Source organism: Halichoeres trimaculatus, unplaced genomic scaffold, assembly GCF_033239565.1.
Source record: "Halichoeres trimaculatus isolate MK-OKI-2021-1 unplaced genomic scaffold, fHalTri1.1 fHalTri1_scaffold_7, whole genome shotgun sequence".
NCBI lineage: Eukaryota > Metazoa > Chordata > Actinopteri > Labriformes > Labridae > Halichoeres > Halichoeres trimaculatus.
The window spans coordinates 30,617,069-30,641,752 of NW_027437185.1; the positions used below are offsets into that span (position 1 = coordinate 30,617,069).

At 40.2% G+C, this 24,684-nt stretch overlaps 1 protein-coding gene across 2 annotated transcripts in view; it reads right to left on the minus strand.

Annotated features, from left to right (window-relative positions):
• Nucleotides 1-21,882, minus strand: part of LOC141793342 (ecto-NOX disulfide-thiol exchanger 2-like) — a 159,521-nt gene extending 137,639 nt beyond the window's left edge. The window contains exons 1-2 of one of the 2 annotated variants that reach the window (XM_074673964.1): nucleotides 21,730-21,882; nucleotides 7,665-7,763 (exon numbers count right to left, since the gene is read on the minus strand). The gene's annotated coding sequence lies outside the window, so the exon portion shown is untranslated. The remainder of the gene's footprint in view (nucleotides 1-7,664; nucleotides 7,764-21,729) is intronic. The other variant, XM_074673966.1, reaches the window with a different exon arrangement.
• Nucleotides 21,883-24,684: the final 2,802 nt, after the last annotated feature.

Below are 24,684 nucleotides of genomic sequence, written 5' to 3' on the forward strand. Positions count from 1 at the left end.
GAAAAACATTAATAAACGAAGCACACCCGCCCTGAACCGAGTGAGGAAAACCAAACAGTTCGTATTTATTTCATACTACTACTACTACCTTATATATTATTTATGCCACCAACCGCCATACAGTCTATTAAAATATCACCACATGGACACAACCTGTCACTCTTCTTTGACATGTTACTCCAGTCTGCTCAGCAGCTTGAAGCACAGTGAGCATAATTAGATGCAGGGCAGCAAGAATACCAATCCTTTAATGCTGCCCAGGCCCAGCACCATCATCGCAGCTCATTAAGCTCCCTGAGGTCATTTGCTTCATTGGTAGAGATGTGCCCTCATAGCTGACAGTCTGATCAGAGTGCAGACATCAGAGGCTGGCAGACAGACGAGAAAACCTGACAGACTGACACGAATGAGGGCGTCTGGACTGGAAATTTTATACAACTAAGAGGATACATGTTAATCCCTCACTGCAAAAAAAAGGAATCTTGTCAAGTGTTTTTGTCTTATTTTAAGTAAAACTGTGTTACTACACTTGACATGAGCCACATTCAACTTATCAGTCCAGAAAAATGTCTTGTTTCAAGTTATTTAAAGGCAAAAATGAGATCTGAATTGTTTGCAACAAGTTAAAAAAATCTGCCAGAGGAACAAGAAAAAATTGCCAGAAATTTTCCTTCAACTAGATTAACATCTTCATTCAAGTAACTTTTTTCTTGTTCTACTGGCTTGTAACAAGAAATTCAGACCTAATTTTTGACGTTCAATCACTTAAAACAGGACATCTTTCTGGATAAATCAGCTAAATTTGGCTGACATTAAATCTAAAAAGACATTTTCTACTAAAAATAAGACAAAAACACTTGATAGGATTTCAGTTTTCTGCAGTGCTGAAATCAGGACTGTTTGGAGAGATTAAAGCCCTTTGCACAACAGACACATATTTTTGGCGGGAATATTTCGCACGTTATTTACTTTTTTTGAACCTACTGTTTTTCAATGCAAGCTTTCACACCAGCAATGTTGTTTCACTGTCAGAAATTGCAGCTTTCATTTTTTTTGGACCTAGGGTCAATTTTTCCAAAGTATACATCCAAAGGACAAGTACACATCTGACCAATTAAAACACTTCTTGTTGACAAGTCACATACCAAAACACTGATTGTGTTCGTGCCCCGGCACTCTGTTCTTTATGACAAAAGACATAAAAACTTCAAAGACAACTATTAGAAAGACACTGTTTGGAAGACAATAGCTGAGGAGATTGAATATGTCGCCTTCAAATTGTTCGCAATTTGGTGCTGTTCATTTGCGTCGCCATTGGTGTGCAAAGGCCTTAAGTCAGTGCAGAAAATGCAGACAGCAAAAATCAAGCTTTCAGAGAACACTGAGTAGAGTTAACATCTCCCTGCTCTTGTTTTCTGTCTCAGAGTCGCGCCGGATGCACTTTTTTTTGGCAACATGTTTGTCAAAGCAGTTAGACGTCCTGAAATGACTGGAGCTACAATGAGAGCTCTACTACATTCTTCCTCACATCCTTAACATAATGCTGCTCTCTGACTGATCCAATTGACTGATGGATTTCCAAACTCTGAATCGGCCAAAGCTATTAAGTGGTCTGCTGGAGCAAAATGACCTCACTGTTGCCAAAGCACAACATCAAGCTCAGCAGTTCCTGCTCGCTATTGTTCAGGGCCGCTGTGACAAAGTTAATTTCCTGCCAGACATGCACAAACACTTGTGCCGACTCACAACAAATAACTAACAAATAAATAAAAAAGGGGAGCCATGCAAAGTGAGATCAGAGTAGATCCTTGACTCTTTTTATGCTTCAAGGCAATGGACCAATAATGTGACTGAAGCCAGCATGTAATGCAATAACTACTAATAATTGTTTCCCCATTCGAAATCTTCTGGTTTTCAAACCACGAGAAAACATGTCCAAGAAGAGCAGCCGCTGTGATAGACCATCATTTCCCTAAACAATCCCAGATCATAACTGCATGTTTGGAGATTCAGCAGCTGTGCACGCATGGTGAAGGACTGGGAAAGCGAGGCTCATTGCCTCACAGGGGATTAAGTTTGCCCGCCATGATGAGCCAAACAAAGAGCCGATCCCAGAGTCCACAGGTCTGGCCGTGACTTTATCCCACAAGGGGCTTTGGAGGTGCAGCACACAGACAGTTAATACAGGATATTGTAGTCCTGGCACGCTGCAGAAAGGAGGTCAGGGGAAGACATAGAGTGCAAGAGATGTTCTGGTGGTTTGATTGACTGCACGTTTGCTATAACCTGGTTAGAAATGTGAGAAACTTCTGCATGAAAACTTCTCCTACCCAAACGACAGCTCCTTCAGAAGCTAGAAGTAAAGTGTTTAACTAGAGCAAACTGCCAAGGGTCATTAGTCACATGTCTTGTTTTCCTCCCCTCTATTGTAAGAGTGTGGTCTGGCTGCAGAGCCTCTTTGTCTTCAGGCCTTATCAGGCTGTGAAACACCGGGCTCTGTGCTGCCGTCTCTACTGGCACAGTGATGAAGGGACGGCCTGCCATCCCAGATAAACCTCCCTCTGTTCTCCCTGCAGCCCAGCAGGCTTCATGTTTGCTGCAGGTGTCACAGAAAATGTCCCCGTAGCTATCAGAGTCGAGCGCTGCTGGTGTCTCGTTGGCACCTCTGATGGGAAATGACTGAAGATGGAGGAAAGTGATAACGGGGAAGTGGAGATGGGCGACATGGGGACACAGTGAGACGAGAGGGAAGAGATGAAAAGAAGTGGTCACCAAAAAGTGCTGCAAAACTCAAATAACAAGAGATGTACTTCAGTGTTATTAGCTTAATAAACGGCTTCACATGTACCAACCAGCCTGCACAAGAAGCTGATCTCCAAAGAGAGGAGAGTAAGAATGAAAAACATGTACTCCATACAGAATAAAACAAAGTAATGTGAGGCAGACAGGATGTGGAAAGCTCTTGTTGTAGCTGCTGCTCCAAAAGTGTCAGCAGGGGAAAACCTTGTTATGCTGAATTTTCAGCAGCCAAACTGTTTCCAGGTGGGAGACGAGATTAGAAACAAGGACATGTAATGAAATCCACTAACAGTTACTTTAATCAACAGATGCACAAAATATGTTGGATACAAGAAAAACCCATCGTAAATTAAGCTTTCAGGTTTGGCTGACAGGAAGATTTTTCCTTCTTCTTGAAAAAAATCAGAAGTGTGACTCCAGTCTTCGTCTCTTTCAGTGGTTTCCAAAATACTTTCTTAATCAACCTGTGCCCCCTTAAAATGTATAGCTCAATAAGATTTGATGTTATAACCGCCATATCAAGAGACTCAGAGTCACGTCACGTGTCTGAAAAATTCCACCGTCTCATCAAGATACAAGAACTGGCCCATCTGTGTCCACTGAGGCCGATGTTAATGTGGGGACAAACAACCGTCCCTGCCACTTTGCCAGGCAGGGAGCAGGACACTGAACTGGCAGATTAGACCACCTGGCCCTGCCAGACTGTCAGCCTATTTATACCCAGAGCCATAATTTACACCAGGAGCAGAGAAACACACATCCAGAGGGAGGCAGCGCTGTGAGGCTCCCATGGCGTAAGGAGAGAAAGAAACACTGTGATGACCTTCAGACTTCTTCTTTCCTGGAAGCTTTTCCTTAAGGGGCTGAACTAATGACAGTTTCCTGCTTTTTATCTGAGAGCTGCTTCACCCACCACAAAAACTTCTCAGTGTTACACAAGAAACTGTTGGATTGTGGGCATTTTCATTTAGCAGGTGCACATACAGGTGTCAACTTGACTAGGGCCACATCTTTACATCGTCTGGCAGGAAATTTTCCCCTGTATAGCATAAATCAGCCTTAAAGAGAGAAGTCAAATTGAGCCTAAACCCAGAGAGCTTAATTTCTTACTTCTCTCTGACATTTTCCCATTAGCTGCTCAGGCAAAACTTTTGGTGGCACCAGTTTTTCGTTTCAGAGTGTTTCATGCAATAATGAACGTGTCACCAAGTAGAATTAATGTGTCACTGCCCTTGAGCCCCTTGTGCATCAAACAACTGATCACATTTGTTTTTACCCAATCCAGCATTTCTTCATGTTCATCATCAAGACTGCAGCTTTAAAAACTCTGTTTCCTCTCAGTCAGATCTGCTTCAGAGTGTAACTTTAGCACAGTGTTGCTAACTTTCACTGAACTTTGTCAAACAAATGAAATCACCGCTGTACAAGCATTTTTTATGTGTTGGTGTGGAAGAGAGAGCTGGAGTGTGTGTAGGTGCTTCAACAGCAGCTTCAGCCTACTAGAAATCTAAATTTTGTAGAAACGAGCTTTGGAGGCAGAGATGAGTCCAAGATGTCGTAATTAGCTTCCACCATCAGCAAACAGCCGCTGTGGAATAAAGATGCTGGAGATTTACATAAGTTCACTGAACAAAGTGGTGGCTGCTCTACTTTTCGAGGCTGTTGGAGTTTGCCCACTTACTTGTCATTTTCTGCAGTCCACACAAAATTATGAGTGGCAGTGGGTAGGCAGCAGGCTCTAATGATGATGGAATGATTCCAGTTGACGAGATAGAAAGTTGATTCAATGCTAGGAGCTCTAAAAGTTATATCTGTTGGTCAGTTTTGAGTGACAGTCTTTAATATTTGATCATCAGTTGGTGTTAGGCGCTGACTGTTCAGAGAATTGCATCTGTTCTGCTCTCTGTGGGCAGAAAGGTGACCCAGAGATTAGTCCTGAGTGTGAAAAACAGGTGGAACAAAGTGGAGCTAATTTACCGCCTGTGTGGCTGTTGTGTGTGTTTGCATTGCATGTTTCAGGCACAGAGAAATACAGAGTGAGGCAGCTTCTCACGCAGACCAAAGGTTAGCTCTAATATTAGCCTGCTGCTGTGGATGACATGATGGTTTAGATCAGAGGTTAACGATATGAAACTCAGTCAGAAAGGTGCTTTTCTTCTGTCTGTGAATCTTTTGAAAACCATTAACTTTAAAGCTGTTATGAGTTGCTTTTTAATTGTGTTCGTTTTTGGTGCCCTTCCAATACACCAGCATTTGGAGCTCAGAACATTCCTCCAACACCCCTAATATATGCTTTTCCTTTTGCAGTGCAGCACTTAAGTGTCGACCTTTCAGAACAGATGAGAGGAAAAAAATAAAAATAGTGGCAGTAAATGCACAGAACGCTCGAGTGAACATTGCTCCGTAGGTTTGTTCAGTTTTGAATTGTCAGTGATTTGTTCTGCTCTGTAAAATGTCTGCACTGGAAACTCAATAACAGGTAATATCCTCTGCAGGTCAGACACACAGAGGTGTCTAAGCTGCTCTTAAATGTCAAATAGCTGTTCCGAGTAATGACCGCTAAAAGCCTGACAAACATTTGTCTGGAAAGCATCTCTGTTTCAGTGTGTGGTTTAGCTGTTGCACTGTGAGATGTGCAAGCTGCTCTCAGGAAAACTCTGAGACAACAGCATCAGTACACTGAATATGATATTAATGAAGGATGGCAGAAAAAGTGCTCATCGCATCTTACAGCTGACTGCTTCTCAGATGATTCTTCATCTTCGTGCACATTTATCTCATGAGTTAAATGTCCAAAGCACTAGTTCTAAGTCTTCTTTGACTCAGCCAAATGTTTACTTTAGATGAAACCGTCATATTTGGAAGAAAAACTGAAAATAGCAGTTCCTTTTAAGATTTTTATTTTGTGTCCACAAAGTAGGGATGGGTACCTTTCACATTTGAAACAATATGGTACCGACTCCCAGTACCTGGCACTGTATCGGTACTCAACTGTACCAATTTTCGATACTTTTTTGTGTTTTTGTGGAAAAAAGTATTAATTTTTTAAATAATAAAATGTAAATTATTTTTTATTGAACATACTATTCTTCAATTTATAACCCTGGAATGCTGTGTTCATGTCCAGCACGGAAAATCACCCACTCTCCCACTGCCTCCGATTCACGAGGATGCATTTAGGTACCTAAACATGGTACCTTTTGATTTTACGTCAATCGATACCTGGTACTTTTGACAGAATTCGGTCGGGACCTATAAAAGTACCTAATTTGGTACCCATCCCTACCACAAAGGTCTCTTAACAAGAACAAAGGTTGTATAACCATAGACTGTAAAGAAAAAATGGACGTCACCTTGCTCAGCTTGAAGTGAGGTAGCCACAAAAACTGCTCCCCCTGGTGGCTGGCTGCAATATAGGTCAAAAACTCCTTCTCCTCAGCCATTCCAGATGGGCTGTGGTCAAACTTCAAAAAATGAATACACCTCGTAGAAATGTTTCTCACAACTGATTGTTGTGGTGATTTGAAGATTTTATTGGGCTGCCTTGTTTTAAAGTCCCCTTTTCTCTGAGAAGTTTTTTCATTGGTTATAAGAGGTTAGAAACGAGGTTCAACATCACGTTCAACGATGACTGACAGCTACCGTTCTTGAGGTTTTATTGGGGGGATTGTAAAATATGTCGGGAGGTAGAGTCAAGAAGAGATCAGACTCTCAAAAGAAAAAATATATATATTATTTTTGTCACCACGCTCCACTAAGCTTCTCTTGTCACCTCTACTGCGGAGACTTTGGCTACACAATGGCTGCCAATGGCGGCGCCTGTGACTGGGGTATTTTGGCTTCAAAACCGTACAATAGTAAATGGCGGCGCCATGCTGTGTTCTCTTTGGACAGTCTATGGGTATGACTCACATCACATCTTCACCCTATTCAAAAGATCACTCAGTCCTGCTGTTTGTTTTTGTATTTAACACAAGGGATGTTGCAACCAGTGTCCCAATAAATCATATCATCACTCCTGTATCGTTTCCAGATTCCTCCCAATACACAGCTCTAATTAACATTATCAGGTTCCTCCTCGGTTTGATTATGACAGTGGCTAACTACTCATACTAATGAATCTGGCTTGACACACGAAGCAACAGGATTTGTTGACCTCTCTCCTCGGTAAATTAGCTTGATTGTGTTTTGGACACAGTCTTGAGAATTAGTATTTGATCTGTTGCCATTAAGCGTGCAAAGCTGCCAGCATCTTTTTCTCCTGGAAACCTGCTGGTTACTTAGAGGGATAATGATAAGACATGGAAACAGAAATGTTTCTTTTTATATCACAGGAGAATTATATATCTGAGAATTATAGCGTTTGAAGAGAGATGGGCAATTTTTTACTGTAAGACTGTAATTCAAAGAAATATAATGGTGGTCCTTGAATATAAACAGAATCAGGAAATCATGCCAGTGAGAAAAACTTTCTGCAGGATGTGAAAACAGGTAACACTTTCATATGTGAATTTGTCTTTTCACTGAATGTAGACTTAGGGATATATTTGCCGTCCTCATCTCCTGTAGCCAGTAGTTCTTAGGCAACTGAGCAATTACAGGAGGTAGAATTGCTGTTATCTGCAGCTAAATCTGAAGTCAGACTCCAGTGATAACAGCCTGAGAGGAAGCAACACTTGAGCCTTTGAGACAACAAAGAACAGCAAGAAAAATACTTCAAGAGCTTCCCCTCGAATGAAGGACGTCTTCAGTTCCTTTGAGCCTCTCTAAATCTTCTACAAATCATAAAAAAACATTACAGGTGTTTGTGGTGGATCTGTGTCTGTATTCTCACCAGATGGACTGAGGATAAAATGAGGTCTTACTTCTTAAGCTGTTGCAGTCATTAATTTGATTATTCTTTGCACCAGGCCACTGAAATCCAGAGCAGGCGACGTCACAGAGCTTTGGCTTCATCTTCAAACCTATGGAACATAAAAGGAGAAAATGAAACTAAACCTGTTGAAAAAAAATTAAAGTAGTACCTTTACGTTCATTATTCTTAGTAACCAGGGTTCGAATTACACAGTGGCCTTTGGGGGAACCCTATTTTTTATCATGTGCACCACAACTTTTCACCTCACATGTAAGCACATATTTTATTACCCATATGTGGCCAATAACAGGTTTACAGAGAAATAAATCCCACTACAATAATAGCAATTGCCTAATACTGTATTTAAAATTTCATATAGGCACAATAGCAGCAATCCACAACTTGTCAGGGAATTTTTCACAAGTTGCTAAAATTCACAGTAACTATGAACACAGTGTGATGAATCAAATCCTTTAACAACATGCAGAATGGACAGAAAATCTCTGCAAAGTGTCCTCTGCAGATGGAAAAGTTATTTTGGCTTAAGTGCGGTCAGATTTAAAGCATTAAAAATAGAGGGATTATCAGTCTACCTCATCATTAAGATGTGCATGCATCTCGACTGCAGAAGCAGCATTTAGCGCATTCAATCAGACGAGTTAGCGTTTTTTAAACACTAAATTCAACCTCTTAGAAGCATCAAAATGTGCGTTTTTTCTGTGGACAGCTGTCAAAAACAATACTACACAATAGAGGCAACTTCTGTAAAGTTTCGACTGTTACAGCGCAACCGGTGTTTTGACGTTAATAGCAACTTTGCAAACTGGTTACTTTCAGCCAACAGCAGCTGTGATTAAAGGCAGAAAGTCACCAGTTAACAGGGTTACACTTCACACTGATACACCAGCGACGTCTGCGTGTGTTTAATTGAATGTGTATTCTTTATCCAACCTCAGTTATTGAGGTTTGACTGCAAACAAGCAATAATAACTGCCGATACTCAAAATACAGATTTAACTTTGCTTATTCAATGAAAAAGTTGGTTTGGGGCTGAGGTTCTGACCAAACATGGACTCAATATGGACAGTGAATAATGAGTGAACCTTTAAATTGTGATTAACAGAAACAGGTTTTATGACCAAAGCAAAATTAGAGATTATAAAACGATGTTTACATCCTGGTCTGTTACAGTCTGATTAGTGTCCACAGGTAATGTAGTGCATCGAGTGAGAGTTGTGTTTCCTCTCTGGGTACACGCTGGTTTCTCTGCTAAAATCGTCTGTCCACCTAACATCTGTCCACTTGCTGATCTCTTCTGTCCACTCACTGCTATTTCACAAACCTGGGAGCATTTTGCCATCCCTCAAAGTGATGACGTTAAGTTAAAAAATGTGTTTTTTGGTGGTTAACTCCTCCATATCGGTTGACAAACCATTATACTCCGCAGTGCTTGAGCACCCTAGTTGCGCGCTTATCCACCGTTGTTGATAAACAAATAATCCTTCTATACCACAGGACATCCCTCTGCGCAACTTATTGAACTGTATCATGTCAACTGTTCAGATCAATGTGGCAGTGGCAGCTTTCCTGGCTCCCAAATCTCTAACTTTCCCCCTCACTTAAGTTTTACAGAAATAAAGCAGCTGGCTAGACTTAAACAGCTGGTGAAATCCCCCACAAAGGTATGTAGTAAGTTAATTCACCAGTGCAAATATAGCCTCCGTTCAGGTGAGGCAGCGTACTGTAACGTCACACACAACAAACAGTGCTATCCATGGTGCTGAAACAAGCTCCAATATCAAGCAAGGCTCATTAAAAATCAGTTCCATCTCAGCTCGGGAACAGACGCATTACAAATCTGAAAATTTTCAGAGTTCCCCCTTAATGTGTCAGGTAACGCTTCAAGGGGAGTGCCAGACCCTTTTGAACCCTGTTAGGGACAGAGTTAAGGCACTGAAACAGGTTGTGCAGCACAAACACCAAGAAGTTTATCATTTCAGAAGATTTAAATAACCCCAAAGGGTTTCTTTTTCTAACTGTATAGGTTATAAAGAATGAAGGCTTTCGACTAGGGATGCAAGATATATCGGCATCAATATCAGTATCGGCACATGTTGATAATTTTTTTAACATATCGACATCGGCCAATGTGTAAAAGTGGGGGGGGTATTTACTCATTAGCTTCCAGCCATTTTCAGGGCATGAATGATCTTTCAAGACACAAAAAATGTTTTCTATGACTATGCAAACACCAAAACTACCTGAGAAGAGTGGACTCTCTTCTTTCATGTCTCTCTTCCTGTTTTTGCTCCAAAAAACAGACAAAACATACTTTTTTGATCATGTTCATCTGTAGCGCTCCAGCCTTGATCCTCCCCATTGTTGTCTTATCTCACAATTATTGTATTTTTTTTTTATTTATTGTTTATTTGATACGGACTTAACAATTACATTGGACAAACCAGGTGCATTATTTTAAGTGATTTAGCTCAGGTGCTAATTTATAACACTTGTACACAGGAGGCTTTTGTAAAATTACAAAATTAATAAATGAAGAAAGGAAAGAAAAAGTACAATGTACAATAAAATATGACAGTTAAAGAGAAGCAGTTTTCCAAATTAAATACATACATAAAATGTTATGCCAAGGCAACATGATCAGTCACCAACCAATCAAAATTATTCATGCAAACACTGTTGTTTTTATTTAAGCCATTTTTTAAGTCCTTTGTTAAAGCGTTCTTCTTTGTCTCCAGTTTTAGATGTATTGGTGCTGCTCTTTCTCTCTGAACTACTGCGACACATCATCTCATTATTGTTATTATTATTTTTTTGGTTACCAATATTGATATTGGTAAACACTGGTGATCGACCAAAACAGCAATATCAATATTTGATATTGATTTCAGCCAAAATGTTCCTATCTGTGCATTCCTACTTTAGACAATGTTTTGTTGAAGACTGATGCTGAGTGATGAAGGAAGCCTGGAGGGTCATAATTTAGAGACTGCATCTCCAGCCAAATCTCCAACCACACCCTCACCCTCCTCAGTATCCTGCTCCCACCACAAAGGAAAGCATTAACAGTAATGAGAATCGATGTAGGAGGTAGACGTATTGGCAGCCTGGCCCAGGGGTTGCTCTTAGTAGCATCTTTATTAGTCTGGTCTCTAGCCTGCCCCGCTTCAAATAGGACCGCATTGATCAGCCGGTCAGGCCGAGCTAAATCCAGCTCCTTAATCGACCATGTCACTCCTCATTCTCTGTCCAACAGCTGTCAGTGGTCTCCCAGGTAAACCGAGGCCACCATCAGAGACAGGGTTCAGACTCTGACAAAGAACCAAACACACAGTAAAGTCAGACAGGAAGTTTTAACATCAGACTGAATCTGTAGCTTCAGACTCCACAGCTCAGGTTCCTCTCAGCTGATTCAGCACATTTATAAATCTACTCATTGTTATTTTTAGCCACTGAATATCCTAAATACAGCCACCACTCACTGAGGATGCTTGTTTAGACTTGAGCCACATTCACCTGAGCAGTCCAGAAAAATGTCTAATTTCAAGTTGAATGCCGCTCATATCATGTATAACAAGGAAATTTTTACTTAAATAAGAAAAATAAAATCATTTGATAAGATTTCAGTTTTTTTGCAGTGTAGCTTCTACGTTCATTAAGCTGGCAAAGTAGATGAATGCAGTACTTACCCTCCTCTATAACCTCTGAGTAACAAGATCTTTTCCTTCCATAAAAAGGCATTATTTCTTACTTTTGTGTCCAAATTACATAACTACCATCAACTCAGAGAAATTACCCGTCATTTATTATGTTTTAGTGATAGATTAGGCAGAAAAGCTAGTTATTTTCTTTTCATTTCAAGACATATTCATGGAGGAGGTGAAACATTCACAGGCAAAAAAAATAAATGTTTAAAATTGCAGGTTGAGTTCACCTACCTCTGATTCCAGCACTTTCTCCAAAGAGAGGAAATTCAGTCTAATCCTTTCACACATTAAACCAGATGTCTGGCTGATTTAGACACAGAGATCTGACAGAGTTGTATCCTGGAGCTGGAGTCATTTAAAGTGTCCTGGCAGCTGATCGGCTGCTTTCTTTCATCAGAAGTCACAGAAACAAGCCAGACTTTTCTCAACTTATTTAATTTATTCATGATTTAATTCTATAATGACTTCAACAACAAGCCTTCTACAAGATATGTCCTGGATGAAACATGTTATAATAAATAGTTTACTTTGTGTTACTCCTCCTACAATCCTACAAACAGGCAAAGCTCAATCAGACCAGTAAAGTAGGACAGACAGATGGAAACTTATAAAATCTGAAGAGACCTGGGACACAAAGACTCTGGAATCCAAAACAAAATCTAATTCCTGTTCTCATCAGCTTGACGTATGTAGATGACATTCTCACAGGACAACATGGCATCTGCTGATCAGCTGATCCTGAAGAGACGGTTAACTCCACACACTCAAATGAAATCAAACCAGCGCCTGATAGAAAGTGAAGGAATAGAGCATCCTTCAGAGCTGATTCAATGTCATCCTCAGATGATCGGGTAATTAAAGCAGAATAAAGAGTGTTGTTCAGCTTATGTCTCAGAAAAGTCAGGCATGTCTGGATCATTTTCTGCTATAAACACTGCACTAACACACTGGATTATAAGAAAAGTACACCCACCACTCCTCCACTTGTCAAAGTCAAACCAGCTTCCAGAATTACTGGAGTATGAAATTAATTGACTTCACACCTTTTGAGGAATTCACATCAGATCAGCATCCAATGAGATCTGAAGAGGAGATTTACCCCAAAGCAGAAAGAGCCACAGAGCCTAAATGAGCGACCACGGGGCTGATGGAGGAAATAGTAGAGAGGTGTTTTAACGGTGATTCAGTCTGCCTGAGGTAAACACAGTGTTTTTATTAAAGGTCAGTGTTTGCGATGAGGACAAACCTGTTTTCAAGCACCAGGCCATGTCCTGAAACTAAAATTGTGCCTCTGTTTTTTCCCATGTGCGAACTGCAAGGTCACAGTGACATTTTTCTTCATTCTCTGTGTTACATACGTAAGACTACAACATATCCCATGTGGCACCTGGAGTATGACTGAGTGCTCTATCTTTTCAGCCTCAGGGGAAGAGTACAGCGCACATGCTCCCATACTGTCATTTAAGAGAGTTTATTTCTGTCCCAGAAAGGAAGGAGACGTTAAAACTGAAGTAGTAGATTTATTTTTATCAGCTGTTTGAATAAAGCAAAGCAGAAGGGAACATGAGACCTCGATTTGGAAGGTTACTTAAATGAAGTCACTGTGTCAGTCTGATGTCTTCATCTGAAAGGAGATAAACAGTGGCTGTAATTGAACTTTTGTTGCTCTTTTTTTTTGTACCAAATTAAAAAAATGGACTCATTTTGATCATTTTCATTGAGTAAAGTTTTGTTTCATTTCTCTAATAAAAACTTTTTATAAATTTTCTCCATGCAATTGTCACATCAAGGTGCTTTTCTTTTCTTTTTTTCTTTTCTTTTCTTTTCTTTGAATCAAGCACAAATCAGGAACAGTGGGCGCCTCTATAAATATCTGTATGATTGAAACCCAGCTGTAGCGACACTCATAGGTAATTGTTCAATTAGATATAATTAAATGAAATTAAAGTAACTGAAAGGTTCCTTCTGTGCTGGTCAAAAGCAAATGTGAAATTACGTCATTAATGTACCCATAACTGTGGGGGGATTTTATCATTTTTCTCCTCTGGTAAAGCAACAGTGGCAAACAGCTTGTACTTAAAAAGGGGTCTCAGTTAAAAGAAACAATTTCTTCCGGGTGACTTAAAAATATAATGTACTTTGAAAGTTACAAGACTTTTTGTGCTAGAAATTCAGAGGCATTACTCCTCATAATTAAGCTTATTAAGGGCTGTGTGTAATACTTGGTACTGATTGGTTGTAACCTCTCGAGTGTAATTATAAGTTCTGAGCTTAAAGGGATAGTTCAGTTTTTTTGAAGTGGGGTTGTATGGGCTCTATGTGACCACTGAGAACATTAGACACAGTAGAAAGGTGTCTCCTCTCCCTCAGTAAGACACAAACTGTAATCGATGGTGACGAGGAAATAGGCGCTAACAGAGACAGACGGTACCAAATTCAAAGGCTGTTTTCTCTGCCTACAAGAACTATAATCAAAAAGTAAAACCACAGTTTAAGAGTACGCTACATAAAATATTTTTTTAAGTGCATTAAGTCTTCGGAAATATAAACATTTATCTGGACCTAACTAACTGGTCATGTGTCCTTCCGCGCAGCGCTAGTGCGCTCCGTCCCCCCTCCTCCTTTCAGCTGTAGGGAATGTAAACAAGCTATGCTTCAGGCGCCAGTTGTAGCCTCGTGTAAGTTTGATCAAGTATTGTAATTCTTTTGTTTGTACACTAAGGATTGTGAGGCAGTGTAGGAAATTCAAAATGAGTGACTATGACAGCGACAATGAAGTTTCATTCACTTTGGAACCAAAAGGATACCTGTATGAACCGGAGCACACAGAAGAGGAGCTGCTACAGATGGCGACTGAAAGGAATACAGGGGAAACATCACCAAAAAATATTTTATGTAGCGTACTCTTAAACTGTGGTATTACTTTTTGGTTATAGTTCTTGTAGGCAGAGAAAATAGCCTCTGAATTTGGTACGGTCTTTCCCTGTTAGCGTCTATTTCCTCATCACCATCGATTACAGTTTGTGTCTTACTGAGGGAGAGGAGACAACTTTCTACTGTATCTAATGTCCTCAGTGGTCACATAGAGCTCATACAACCCCACTTCAAAAAAACTGAACTATCCCTTTAAAGCAACACAAAGAACAACCTGATGACATCAAGTACAATTTCTTGTTCATTCATGATAACTAAAAATGAGCTCATAAGATAATAATATTTTTTTCCGTGGCTGAGTCTGGGAACATTCTTGGTGATAATAATAAGGAGCAGAATAATGCATTAGCTGTTATGCCAGAAAGAATAATCCTGACAGGCCGAGACACGACACCTCTGCTCATGTCTATCCTGAAAGAGGGATTCTATATCTATAATATCCATAGCTGAAGCAATTTTCCATTTGCTTCCTTTATTATCCTGTGTCATAAAGCTCTATATGAGCCAAACTTAAGATTATTGCTTTGTTGAGATAGCATCCTCTCACCTCCCTCATCTTTTCCTCCGCTCAGCTCCAGAATTCCCTCAAGGTCCAACAAAACATCTCATAATGAGAAACTTCACCTTTCCTCAACCCAAGAGGGACAAAAACAATTTGCTGCAGAAGTCTGGAAATGTTCTCACTGTGGTGTCATCTACTGAGCTAAGTTTAGTAACAAGGCCTCTGGCAGGTCAGGTCTAGTCGGACAGATTTAAGCAGATAGAATCAAAATAGTGCTGGAGCTCTTCGACATCAGACATGAGAAATGTTAGGGGCACGGCGTTTAATGAAAAACAAACAGAAAATAACAATCAAGGAAGAAACATGACATTTTTAAGCACAGGGCTGGGTAAAAGCTGTGATGCAGACAAGTACAGAGTCCCATGAATAGATAACAGGATTGATCAGAAACTTTAAAGTGATACTCCGGGATGGAACAAGTTGGGTCCTATCACAAGGTTTAGGGCAAAAATTACCCCTACAGCAGTGTTTTTGTGCAGCAGAAGCCCAGGGCACATGCACCAAACACCCCCTCCCTGCTCCTCTGCTGGTTTCTCTGCACTCAGACGGGGCCATTTTTTACTTGACCAAAAACACAAATAAACGGACTCCCACTGAAAAAATCTGATATCAGTCTGCATTCACGCTTTATTTAGAGAATTTTCAGCATGTTACTTTCACACAAAAACACAGCTAAATAAGGCTCTAGTTCTCATCGTGTCGTAAAATGGCACTACCTCCACTGCAGAGCCACAGCTGGCTACGAGGCGTTCGCCGCTTAGTGTCAGTCCGCGGCGTGCCAGATATAAACAAACACAGGTAGTCTGCCAGGACGAAGAGACACGATGAGAACTAGAGCCTTATTTAGCTGAATTTTTGTGTGAAAGTAACGCGCTGAAAATTCTCTTAACAAAGCGTGAATGCAGACCGATATCAGATTTTTTCGGTGGGAGTCCGCTTCTTTGTGTTTTTGGTCAAGTAAAAAATGTCCCCGTCTGAGTGCAGAGGAAACCGGCAGAGGAGCAGGGAGGGGGTCTTTGGTACGAGCGCTCTGGGCTTCTGCTGCACAAAATCACTGCTGTAGGGGTAATTTCTGCCCTAAACCTTGTGATAGGACCCAACTTGTTCCATCCCAGAGTATCACTTTAAGGGGAAGGAAAAACTTCAGCTGTATCAAGCCTAGACTCAAAACAGCTTACTTCTGATGTCTCCATTGATGCTTTGGATTTAATAGACATAAATCTTCCTTTAGTGATCATCTGGGAGCCTCTTTGAAATGCAGAATCATGCAGTTCAATATAGGAATGCAAATGTGTGTACTTTAATATCCCTAGTGGGTGCACTTTATCATCTATACATGATAGATCTACCTTTGCTTTGCCACATTCAGTTCTGTTTTTTGGCACTCAGGTTTTGCAGATTTCCTATTTGCTTTTAAATGGAGGTACAGGCTTACAAACAGCCCCCGCATCTTTTCTCCCATAAGCAAGTTTTTGAACTCTGTGTCCTCTATACAGAAAATATTTGTTTAGTCTATGATTGACATATGCTTCCCATAAACAGCCATTTACACAAACCTCATTGATATTCCTGAACGAGCTTTCATCTGCTTTAGCGCTGGATGCTGCTATAATTAGGAATACAATGCGCACTGTGTATGAGGGCTTTAAGAGCAGGCGTACTCCCCCCCACTCACAATCATTTAATGATAATGTTGGCCATATGCTCGTGGAAAGTGAGTGTATTGTGCTGTTAAGCTGATGCATCATAAACGGACGTGGTACTGCTGAAGGACACGGACTTCTCCTTGTTGTTTGTTTACAAGCAGAGTGATTTATCAATAACTCTAACAGTATTTATGTTCCGTCAATTAAAATGCAAATGAGAGTGTAACTAATGAATATACTTACTTCTTAAAATTTCATCTGTAGGTGATAATCCAAGCAAGCTAAATCTGAGTCTGAACAGCAAAAAAACATATAAAAGACAAAAAAAAAAAGAGCCCAGGGCTGCAACTACAAATCGATAAAACTGATTTAAAAAAAAAGATCAATAACAGCTTCAACAACGTCCTTCACCAAGTTATATTTAATGAACATGTCTTGTTTGTGTCACTGATCTTTATGCAAATACTGTTTATTATTTAGAACAAAAGTGCACACTGGTTGCTCTGCCATTTTTCTTATTTTCTCCCTCATTTTAGAAAAAAACAACAAACCAGAAGTGACTATTTGACAAGAAACAGGTTACGCCTAAGCAAAAAGATTTATATAAACAGAAATGCTGTATGCTTTCCGAGACACGCAGAATCAGCATGAGAGAAAGCGTTTGTCTTTAATACTTTTAAACACTCTGCAAGGGGTAGTGTACCAAAAATGTACGTATACCACTGTACTAAACTAGGGTAGATTAAGTTGTCTACACTGTTTACACATTTTCTGGATGTTTTGCACTTTGGACACTGGGAGTTCTGGCTTTTCTGCCTGGAAGTTATAAAATTTTGTACATGTGTGCGTGTACATGTGTGGGTGCACACCCTATCCGAGAGGGAAGCACGCATGTCATATTTGGGTGCAGGGCAGAGATTTTGTGTTGTCTTGTAGCTGTGTGGACAGCCCAAGCAGCAACCTCTGGTCTAAGAATATGTATGCTGTTCAGAGGATATTAAGATCCCGAGCTCCCCCAATAAGAGGCACAGCCTAGGTCACGTGACTGAGAGGCGCCCTATAGCTGTAGGCGAAGCCCTTGCCACTACCAATATGGCCGCTATAGCCAATGTGCTTCATTTTCCGTTTCAGAAACAGACGGGAGACGTCGGGGAGACTACGTCCATGTTTTATACAGTCTATGGGACAGCCACACCTTCACAACTCTCCTCTGCTCTCTATATTGTTCTCAGCAAAGTTCCACCCCACAGACAAACTAACACGTGCGAGCACACACAAACAAGCACACTCCACATAGCAGACAGAAAATCAGGGAAAATAATCTCAAAATAACGGCACACTGGTCTTCAGACTTTCTGCACTTACTGCTGGGTTGAGACTTTTTTTTGTGCTTTTTTTCTGGTCCCTCTTCTCGTGCCTACTCTGGAACTCTTTAGCGCCCCCAAGAGGAGGCGGGCATCACACTTCAAAAACCACCAAATAATTTCTACCAATCACTGAGTGTATTCTTTTAAGTATTCCACTTATTAAATGCTTATGAGATATAACGTTAAGCTGCAATTTGCACACAACAGGGGCAAAACACCCCAAACATCTCCTCAGCACTCACATCACCAGCGCCCATTTGTCTCTGTCCTTAGCCGCCAATAAGTCAAGCACAGATCCATCAATCAGGGCAGGTAGTAGATCAGGTAACACTGGCACGGCTGCAGTTTTCATTTGTGCATAGCAAGGTCACCGAACAACATGGATGCTGGATCAATCAGACAGATTAATGAAGCGCAACCTGCTGACATGACCGATATTGACACCCCTATTACATCTCAGTACTGCAGTCCTTAACGCAGCTTAAATAAATCAGGTCCAAGAAGAATGAGGCAGGTAAACTTCTGAACCTAATCCTTCACAGCATAAACAGAATACAAGAGGAGGCTGAGTATATCAGAGACAGGGCTTTACCTGGATGTGAACTCCAAATGTTTCAGAATCAGAAATCCTTTTGGCAGCTGCAATAAACTTTGTTTGAACGCATTGTTGGCATCCAAACTCTTTCTGTAATTTCAAGATGAGGCCGGAATAAAACCTGACTAAACCTCGACCAGTGGCTAAATGCAAGTTACCCTGGAGGCTTTGAACTGCTTGAACAAAAAAAGGCTTCTGACTGCTAGATTTGAGAAGATGAATTGAGCAAATTAGTTTGACAGTAACTGGTCAATTAATCAAGTGGTTAACAGCCCTTAAGTTAACAAACGTAATTATCCTTAATTGATTACCATTGTAGTGATTTTGAAGCACGCACATCTGACAACTGATGCTTCCAGCCTCTTAAACTTGAAGTAAATTGGCCAGCAGCTGTGCAGCAGACAGAGATAAGCGCAAACCCTTCAAAAAAGAAACGCACCAAAAGGATCATTTTTCCCACCCAGAGTCAGGTTGTATGTCTGAAACCAATGACCCAAACAAACGTTGTCTCCCATTTAGAATAAATAGAAGGATTAACCTTTGCCATCAGCAGCACCTCTTTCTGCAAAATAGGTTGAAGATTTAGTTTAATACCTATGAAAACATGCTGTAGCCTATTATTGGACCTAAATCCTTAGACCTGGAGGCCACCTTGCATATCACTGGCATTATGTAAACATTAGTGCCTCAGTAATCCTTCAAATCTCACCAAAGTAATGAACCTTATCATGAGTCTCTTGGAAATGAGCTAATTTACAGGGCATTTTCTGTAATGGAGGTTCACATTTTCAGAGGTGAGCTCTCATTTTTGCCCTCATCAAAGCCTGCTTCTCTGAACAGCCTGATAAACACCACAATGATTATTGTTATTACTTAAATATAAATCACACAGGGCCCATAAAGCTGTCAACATGCTAAGAGCAAACCTGTGTTTACCAAATTTCTCATAGCAGGCAGTGTGTGAGGAGAGAAGTGCTTAACATAATCTTTTTTATACAGTATGGAACTTAAACTGTGACCCAAGAGGCTTCATGCTGCAGGTTAAACCAACACTGAAACTGTTAAAAAAATGGATAAGAAACTGAAATCTTCTGCTAAATTTAACACAAAGAAAGCTGGGCCAATAGGAATGCTGAACATGTTTTGTTATTGTTGTTGTTTACATCTTTGGGTTTGTGCAGCTGCATTAACAAATATCCAAAATTTGAAATGTATTCTTCCTTGTTATTAGGGCTGAACAATTTTGGAAAATAATCTTATTGCGATTTCATTAGACCAATACTGTGATTGTGATTTAGAGTACAATTTTTTTTTGTTGTTGTTGTTGGGGGGGGGGGGGGGGGGGGGGGGGGGGAGAGACGACATTTATCTTCTGCATTGTTCACTGTGAACATAAGTTTTAAGTCATTTTATAGTATGACTAACCAACAAAAAATATTGTTAGCATTTAAACAAGTCTTTTTTGCATTTCTTAATTTAAAAATAAAAAGGAACACTGTGAAATTTAACAAACATCCAGTTGTCAGTAAGAGTAACAAACCATACAGAAAAAAGAGACCAAGGCATATGGCTCTACTGGATGGATCTTTGTAGCCCACAGGGTTTTTTTTTGCCTGCCAGCCTGCCAGCCCGCCAGCCCCCCAGCCCCCATCCCCCATCCCCCATCCCCCACCCCCCCCCCCCCCCCCCCCCCAGCATTTTGAATTTTGCTGGTTTTAAGGGAGAACAAGTAAAAGTTACTTTATTCCCTCCAGGTCTGTGTATATGAAAAAACAAAAGTAAAGAATAAGGCATATGTGCCGAACAGGATGTCTGATACGTGCGGGACACAGGAGCCACCACACATCCACAGGAGTCGTCTGCAGGTTGGAGGTTTTCACGGGATTTTGAAGTAGCTCAATACTTCAGGAAAAAAAATTATTCCTCAAAACAGGAGGAAAAAATTACTACAAAAAACAGCAGGTTGAGGTTCTTGCGGGATTTCTAAGTATATCGATACTTCAGGAAAAAATTACTCCGAAAAACAGGAAAAAAGTAATCTGAAAACAGAAAAAATAAAAATAAAAACAGAAATAATTATAACAAAAAACAAACCAATATAATAATTATAACAAAAAACAAACCAATAAAAATATATTAATCAGAAAAACAAAAATAATTACCACAAAAAAACAAACCGAAAAATAAATTAATCTGAAAAACCTGAGTTGTGAGTTGTTGTTGTTTTTTTCTTCAAGTGAATGCAATACGCTTCTGTAGTTATCTGGTCATAATGGCTGTTTTCACCATTTTGAAAGTTTTAAAGACTAGCTAAATAGACACTCAATATTTCACATACAGTGAAACTTCAGTTCAAAACAGTGCTGGTTATTGGGTGCCAAGTGACTTGACTATCTTCTGCAAGCAAGTGGATTTTATGAAATTTCATTTTTCTTTCCAACAGAAGAAATTTGACCCACTCAAAGCTACTACTAAGTGATCAGAGGTAAACAGAAGAACCAGGTTAATACATTGAGACATTATAAAGGGCCACAATATGATCATACCTTAACTGTAACATAATATCTGTCATACAACTTCCGTACATCTCAAACAAACCCTTTCTCTTTCAGTATTAATGCTACCCTAAACTTGATGACAATTGAAAACGCAAAAAGTTGTTAAACTTAGTTCTTATCACCGTATCTCGGTCTGAAACAGCTCTAATTTAGGTTAGGGGCAAACACTCCTGCAGACACTTCCTAGGAACAGTCAGGGTGGCAAGGAGAAAACAACTCAAATATATTTTCCAAAACTCAGCCATCATGTTTGGTTGAAACTATCAACTGTTCTGAGTTAATAAAATGACAAAAATCACGTAAACATATTTCGATAGCGTTTAAAAACACTTCTGACCCTCTTTGGAGGAATTTAACATCAACTTGAGCAGTAGGCTGTCGCTTTGAACTACATTTCTGTCACTGCTCTGTTTACTGACACACTCATGCTTTGCACTGAAGTCCGTTCACTCTTTATATTGAAACATACGTGGGCGAACTGCATTCGTTGGACCATAGTACTCCAGATAACACGAAACAAAGCGGTTTGGATGCTGTGTTTATGTGCAATATGCCATATTTGACCATGCTGCTCCACATTGACAACTTTCCTACGATGTGACACGTTCAGTGCAGCTAATGCTAACCGTTTTCTGAGCTCGTTACCGGTAAATTCATACAGGAAGGTGAGGATGAAGACTAGAAGTACCTGCTCACAGTGTCCGTCTTCTTCCATGCTCGTCGACCCAGTGAGACTCTTGAACTATTCCTATGTGGTCTATGAGTAACTGGAATTCACTACGAGTCGCTTGCACTCAGTTGACAGGCAGCATACACGGGGAAACACCACAACAGTGAAATAAGAGCGGAACTAAGTACGGCAAGCGAGAAGGCGACACGTGCTTTTTGTTGACGCTTTTCAGCGAATCATGATCGAGCACTAGAAATGTAAGTGGCGTGGATTGGCTGATATCTTGATAGTAATCTACTGTCTTGTATAGTGAATTGACCAGACCTAGAGCTTTTAAAAGCTTTTGAAATTAGAAATAAGAATGAACAAAACTAAAACTGTTAATTTGAACATCAGTTTAGCACTTTGTTTTTGTGATGTTTATCTATACCAAATTTTGTTTTTGTCCTTGATCAAGGTATTAGGGCGACTATATCTTGAACTATAACAGTAAGAGCACAAAGCTGATTTTTCTTATGCTTTAACTAAAACGTTATTTAAAGAGCACATTTATAACAACCAAAGTTGACCAACGTGCTGTACAGATTAAAGGCAGCACAAATAACAAGATACAATATCAAGATACATGAAATATAAAACCAGAGCTTATATAAAATTTGATAAAATAAAATAAAATACATTAAATTTGAATTAAAAATTATGCCAGATCTCCATTCAAACTTTGATGAAAAGCCAGGGAGAAGAGGTGAGTCTTGAGAGAATATTTAAAAAACTCAGTTGACCACGCAGAGCAGATATGCAAAGTCAAGTTGTTTCACACAAAAAAAGCTCTGTCACCTTTAGTTTTGTATCTGGTTTTGGGTGTGACCAGAAGCGACTGACCAGTTGATCTCAGTGGACGAAAATGTTTGTTAGTTACTTAGGGGCTAGGGCTGAGCATTCGGGAGCCAGTGCAGCGAAGCTAAGACAGAGGAAATGTCTTCGCTTTGCTGCCACTCAGAGATCAGCTTGTTGAAGGATTTTGAGGCTTATAGGCAAAGATATTGTTTTATATCAAAATACAGCAGAGACACTTTGAGCTCTTTGTATCAAAATGTTTGATTTAGCCTTGTGCCTGACTGAACTTTTCTCAGTTTTCTTCATGCCATCTCCTGCTCTCTGGCTCACTGTCACTGTTCTGGTGGCTAAGCTCTTTAAGATGCAGGGCCATGAACAAAGCTTATGATATCTGGTGAATTCTCATTACAAGGGGATTATCAATCGTGCCAGCATGCATTCCACTCCCACATCATTAAGTGTTTTGGACCATTTACAGACAATTACACCATAGCTAATGCTTTTTCTTGTGCCCACCCTCCCCCTCGGGCTTATGTTTATATATGACATATCCTGACAACTCTGCATGAGTTTACCCGCCTAGGCTTGTTTGCTTTTGGATGAGGGTACTTTGTACTTCTCCCTTTGGACTAAATACCTGTCTTATTGCAGCTTTTGCATACACCCTGGGAGAAAGCAATTCAGAGTAAATACTCATCTAAGCGACAAACTAATGAGCCGTTATTACATGATTACACACTTGTTTCTTACTGATTCATTTAAGACATTCCCTGAAATACATGTTGAATTCTCTTATAAGAAATGTCTCAGTGCACACCTTTGAAAGGTTGTTTGTGGTTTTAGCAAAATGCAAAGAATAGTTTCCCTGTTACTGAAGAAATAGTAGAGAAAGAAACCGTTTACTCAAACCACAGGGGTATTTCTAGGACACTGATTCGACCGAATCAGGGACAGTCTGCTTTCAGTTTGTTGCTTTACACATTTTCCTGTCAGCCACAGAGCTTTGATACTAAAATATCCCAGTGGAGACATGAAAAAAGAGATTTCCTCCACGGTGTATGATGCTGTTGACCAGAGAAAACATGTCGTTTTCTTCACTGTGTATGTGAGCACATTCAATATCAGCCCTCCTGCAGGCATCCAATCTCCCTCCAAGCTGCTGTCTGTGGTCCCACAGCCAGTCTCTTCAACTTTCTCATTAGGTTCCCCCCTCTTTGCATCCAGAGTATTGCTGAAGTGCATAGTGTGTGGAATGATGCAAAGCATTCAAGTGTCGAGTCTGCACCAATCTCATCACGTCCAGGGAGGAAAGTTTGAATCCTAGCAACAGCCAATCATAAAGAGCTTTAATGTGGCTGTCCAAACTGAAGAGCGGACAGGATGGCCTCTCCGTGAGCTGTTAGGAAAGTGTTTACAAGCAATCAAAGGTTGTTTTAATCATTCACTGCAGAGTGTGTTAAACCAGAGAATAATGGGTTTTTTCTCGTCTCCAGTGAGAGCTGAAGAGCGTGTAATCCCTTCTTACCAAGAGGCTGATTTTTACATGAGCGCAGACAAAACAGAGCCAATCAGGTGTTTGAGCAGGGAGCTGATTGTTGAATCAAACCATCCGACTGCCTGTCACACTGGAGGGTCACACTTCACGCTACGTTTCAGTGTGTGCGACTGCGACTGATTGTGGCTGTGATTACCGGCGCTCGGAATGAGAATGATTTCTTAATAAATGTTGAGTCTCATTGTGGATTTATCGCACCCTCTAGACTACTAATCTCAACCCCTAAGACTCTTTCAGCCTGATTTCACATCTCACCTCTTTAGTTTTCATTAAAAAACAAACAGGCAAAAAGACTCAACTGAGCTTGCTGTGCTTCCTCTCTACTGAAAAAAATTGTTATCATTAAAGGAAAGAAAAAATCACTTTACTAATTTCCTTGATCTTGATTCCTTGTTGTGTCACAGATTGAACACACTGCATGCAGAGCTCTTGTTCTTCTGGATGGTTTAAAACCACGGAGCACTGATTTGCCACCCTGTGTGCAATAAATTTCAAGTGACCAAACACATCAGAAGTATCTCTTGTGATTTGGATAATTGTATAATTGGCTATCAAGACTCATTCACATTTCTCTTTGCAAA